At 52.4% G+C, this 4,813-nt stretch overlaps 1 protein-coding gene and 1 long non-coding RNA gene across 2 annotated transcripts in view; one reads left to right on the top strand and one right to left on the bottom strand.

The window, feature by feature from the left end:
• ODC1 (ornithine decarboxylase 1) overlaps nucleotides 1-427 on the bottom strand; it is an 8,668-nt gene extending 8,241 nt beyond the window's left edge. Inside the window, exon 1 of the mRNA XM_011960908.1 lies at nucleotides 77-427. The gene's annotated coding sequence lies outside the window, so the exon portion shown is untranslated. The remainder of the gene's footprint in view (nucleotides 1-76) is intronic.
• On the top strand, nucleotides 11-2,120 carry LOC105525325. Its single transcript, XR_001003897.1, has 2 exons — nucleotides 11-1,623; nucleotides 1,724-2,120. It is a non-coding gene; the product is annotated as an uncharacterized LOC105525325 (long non-coding RNA).
• The last annotated feature ends 2,693 nt before the right edge of the window (nucleotides 2,121-4,813 follow it).

Here is a 4,813-nt window from a genome sequence, read left to right as displayed (position 1 = left end):
CGCAGGCTCCGGCCCGCGGCCGCTGAATGGCGGAGACTGTCCCTGCACAGCTGTGCTTCCACCTGACCTTCAGTGCCTCGTGCCCGAGAGCGGAAAAGGGAAATCGCGAGCGGAGCACCGGTGTGCTGGCCACGTGGGCCCCGCTGGGCCGACTCTGGGCCCTGCTGCCGCCCGCCGCTCCAGTGCAAGGGAGCTGGAAGTGACCTGGTGCCGCTCCGCTCCCACCAGCGAGGGAGCAGAGGCGCGGGAGGGAAGGGGCGTACCAGGGGTCGCCAGCACGCTGGGGGCAGGGCTGGCAGCCGCCCCCACGCCCCCGCGCTGGAAGCCTCGTCTTTGTAACATCCAGTGTCCTGTAACTAGATGAGTCCTGTCCTGCGGAGGTGGTTTCGCCTGTGAAGCCAGAGATTCACCCAGGAGCGTGAGGGGAGCTGGGTCCTGAATCCCCAAGCTGCCCACTACCCTCTACTTTACCGGATGGAATTCATCAGTAACTAGGTATCTTTAAGGGCGGCTCCCTGGCGCGCTCTGAGAGTTACGGAAGTCCCAAAATGCTTTGACCGAAAACATCTAACAGTGAATACATAAGGCAAAAAGCCACGTGGGAAATTCGTGTCTCTAGGAGCGCCCGGGGGATGCCTCTGGAGGTGGACTGCCACTCACCCCAGGCCACGCTGGAATGCCCCCACCAGGCAAGCACCGAACTTGAATTGGGGACACTTTTTTTTTTCATTTTTACCATTTTGGACAATCCAGACAGTTTATGTCTCTCCCTAGGGTGAGGATTTCGACAGACTGGAGTGTGGCCGATGAAGAGTTAAGGAGAGGAGAGAGTAGATCTAGATCTAGCCCTGGGTGGGTAGGGATGGGGTTGGAGGAGCTCAGAGCACTGGCCCAGCCCTGCCCCCAACTTGCTGTGTTCTCTTGGACAAGTTACCTCTGTTCCCTGGGCCTCAGATAACCCAAGAATCCTTACATAGATATCTTTATAGCCGCAAAGCCCTGTGAGGTTTTGAAAAACTTCCTTGGTATCCAAAGCCAGGTCTGAAGCACAGTCAGTGAATACCTGTTTAATGAATGCATGCAATAAATGAATGAATGGATGATCCAGCTCTTCCTGGAGCAGGCGCGACTTCCACAGAAACAAAAAGAGGGCAAACGCGAGCCGTAAGCAGAAGTGAATCTTCTTCCTATGTGAAGGGATGTGGGGGTGGTCCGCCCCTATCAACTTTACCTTTACATAGTCCAGGAGCACCCGCCCGGACTAGAGGGGTGGGGGTAGCTCCACCCTTAACAAGCTTAATTCTTGATGAGATTAACCATCAGAACCCATGAGAAAACGTTACAGCTCCAGCGCTGAATGGAACATCTTTGATTCTGTGGTGATGCGGACTTTGTGCTTCTCTGTGAGGAAACACTTTCTTCCAACGTTGCAGTTTTCCTCCCACTCCGGAAGTGTCCTCACTGCCAGAATTGCCCAGCTTCCTGGCACACCTACCAACCAGTCATTCCCAGCACTGCCCAGTATGCAGCCTCCCGGCAGAGGGCCTGGATGTTTTGGCAGGTAGGGTTCCCCTAGCAGCCTGGGGTGGCCCGATAGAAACATTAACTGGAACTGGAGCACAGGTGTGCTGGCCACGTGGGCCCTGCGGGGCCGACTCAGGACCCTGCTGCCACCCACCACTCCAGTGCAAGGGACCTGGAAGTGATCCCGGTGCCGCTCCAGTTCCAGATCCAGGGAGCCAGAAGGGCTCCGACTGTTGCACACACAAGCCACTCACACTGCTGTCGCCCACATACCTTCCTCCCCTGCTAGCCCACCCCAAAGCCCAAACTCCTGCCCACATGCTGGGAAGGTGAGGCCTTGCCTGGACAGCCCAGCAGGGAAAATAGAAGGAGGGAAGGAGTCTCGCTGCTTCCCGGGAGCTCTGCTCTGCGGCTGCAGGAAGACCCACAGAGGCCCCGGGCAGCAGGACTGTGGACAGCAAGGCCTGAGTCGTGAAACCCAACCACTCAACTGGATTCCAGAAGCTCAGGTGGTGGTGACTAAACCTGGCTTTAATCAAAATGCATGACTTTATTGTCTTTCAATGTATTTTCAGTAAACTTCATCCTCTCCATTACTATTTCTTTGCTTTGGAAAAAAACAACAGATCCTTATAAAAATACGTGATGCCACGCACTTAGGAATCACCCTCATGTGGAGATGAGATTTCTTTATTTTTATTTTTCTGAGAGTCTCACTCTGTTGCCCAGGCTGGAGTGCAGTGGCGTGATCTCTGCTCACTGCAACCTCTGCCTACTGGGCTGAAGCGATTCTCATGCCTCAGCCTCCTGAGTAGCTGGGATTACAGGCATGTACCACCACGCCCAGCTAATTTTTGTATTTTTAGTAGAGATGGGGTTTCACCATGTTGGCTAGGCTGATCTCGAACTGCTAACCTCAAATGATCTGCCCACCTCGGCCTCCCAAAGTGCTGGGATGACAGGCATGAGCCCCTGCACCTGGCTGGAGATGAGACTTCTGTGTGTGGTGCTAAAAGAGTAAGTAAAAACATCAGACACTACATTGGACATGCTACTAAGAGCTTAGTCATCTCACCTAGGTTCTCAAACCAACTCCCATTTTCTTAGGATTCCTTGGGCCCCCTCACAACCCCGGCCCCACCCCGCTCATTATGAAAGTTTGGACATGACTCCGCCTTTCTGAGTTCCAGGCTACCCTTCTGTAAATGGATGGTTGGACTGGATGAAAGCTCAGGTTCTTCTTGCCTTCTAATGTTCTAAGAATCTGACTTATTTCACAGAGTTCTGTATAAATCCACTGACCAAGTTTTCTGAACCAAAAACAAAAACATGTCTGATGAAGGAGGTATCTTTTTCTCTTCTTTGCTAACTTTCATGAAAAGGCTTATAAAGGTATATAGTGATTGCAGACTTAAGCAGTCACCCTTATCATTATTAATTTTTTTTTGAGACTAGAGTCTTGCTCTTTTGCCCAGGCTGGAGTGCAGTGGCACGATCTTGGCTCACTGCAACCTCCGCCTCCCAGGTTCAAGCAATTTTCCCGCCTCAGCCTCCTGAGTAGCTGGGAATCCAGGTGCCCACCACCATATCCAGCTGATTTTTGTGTTTTTAATAGAGATGGGGTTTCACCATGTTGGCCAGGCTGGTCTTGAACTCCTGACCTCAAGTGATCAGCCTGCCTTGGACTCCCAAAGTGCTGGGATTATAGGCGTGAGCCACCGCGCCCGGCCTCACCCTTATTGAAAAGAATTAGGTCACATAGAAGACAATAACCAGCAAGCATTTGTGTATCCATTTACTCAATATTGGAAAGTTTGACATTGAGAGCTTTCTGGAAAATGGGTTTGGGCTCTGCTTACGTGTCCGTGGTTGTACTCTACTTCACCAGACTTCTTCCAGGAGCACAGAACAGTGGACTGTGGAGTGAGGCTCATGACCTCTAGTCCCATGAGGACTTTGGGAGGTTAGCATCTGCCCTGGCAAGGATGCCATAACTCAGGACACCTGGGTAATGGGGAGCAGTCACAGATGCTCTAGTCCCATCTGGATGTTTGGCCAAAAACAGTTTTCCTTAGCTCTATCACTCAGCAGTCCTTTCACCTTGCCCTTTGAATGGTTTTAGGTGTTTCCGAAAAACCCAATCCACCCTCCGAGGTGGAAAGTGTGCCATCTCTGCCCATAATCCAAATGGCGTGCCTGAGGCATAGAAAGCAGCTTTCAGGGAGGCCCTCCTTCCTCTGAGCAATGGTGGCATCATCAGACAAGTGGAGCTCCTCCAAAAGAATCTCTTGGAAGCAGAGGACGCCCATGTGTAAGTGGAAGTCCCAGGATGTTTGTTTTATAAAGTGTTACATCACGGCCCTACCTTGCCCCAGCCCTGGTGTGGCTCACTGGGAAGCTGCTGGGACAGAAGCCAAATAGGAGGAACTGGGCCAGGGCTTTCGGGAGCCCAGAAGTGCCCTGGGGCAGGTTAGTGGGCACACACAGTTGCAGAGAAGAGGGGGCCCTTGTCTGGAGGCTGACAGTTTGGAAGAGTTCTTTTTTATTTATTTATTTTGAGATGCAGTCTTACTGTCACCCAGGCTGGAGTACAGTAGCGCAATCTCAGCTCACTGCAACCTCTGCCTCCTGGGTTCAAATGATTCTCGTGCCTCAGCCTCCTGAGTACCTGGGACTACAGGTGTGCACCACCACTCCTGGCTAATTTTTTGTATTTTTAGTAGAGATGGGTTTTTGCCATGTTGGCCAGGCTGGTCTCAAATTCCCGACCTCAAATGATCCGCCCTCCTCAGCCTCCCAAAGTGCTGGGATTACAGGTGTGAGCTGCCGTGCCTGGCCTGGAAGAGTTCATTTTCATGGGGAAAGTGATTTCTATAATTATTTTGCTTCCCACGGCCTGTCTTTTTCGGTGGGCAGAAGTCAGAGTCCTGTTAAGCCTGTACAGTGTCAGCATTCAGACATGCCATCTGACATGTGGACGGAAGCTTTGCCATCTGCCTACTCGGCTTGTCTGTTTCAAGCCCTTCACTGGTGGCCCTTGGTCCACAGAGTCAAGTCCAAACACCTTAGCCTGGCACCCAGGGCCCTCTGAGGCCTGCCCTACCCTGGCCACCCTCCCAGCCTCTTCTGCCACTCTAGCTCCCTGAGCCACTGATGTTCCATGGACCCTGCCCCTGCCAGCGTAACGTGGGTCACGTGATATGGGCACCTTTCCTGCCTTCCCCTCCCCGCAACTCTCCCTTTGAAATCAGGACCATGATTTTCTTCTCTCCATATGTTCAGTTTCTAG

Source organism: Colobus angolensis, unplaced genomic scaffold, assembly GCF_000951035.1.
Source record: "Colobus angolensis palliatus isolate OR3802 unplaced genomic scaffold, Cang.pa_1.0 Scaffold53, whole genome shotgun sequence".
NCBI classification, from domain to species: domain Eukaryota; kingdom Metazoa; phylum Chordata; class Mammalia; order Primates; family Cercopithecidae; genus Colobus; species Colobus angolensis.
This window is presented reverse-complemented; position numbering and strand designations above follow the sequence as displayed.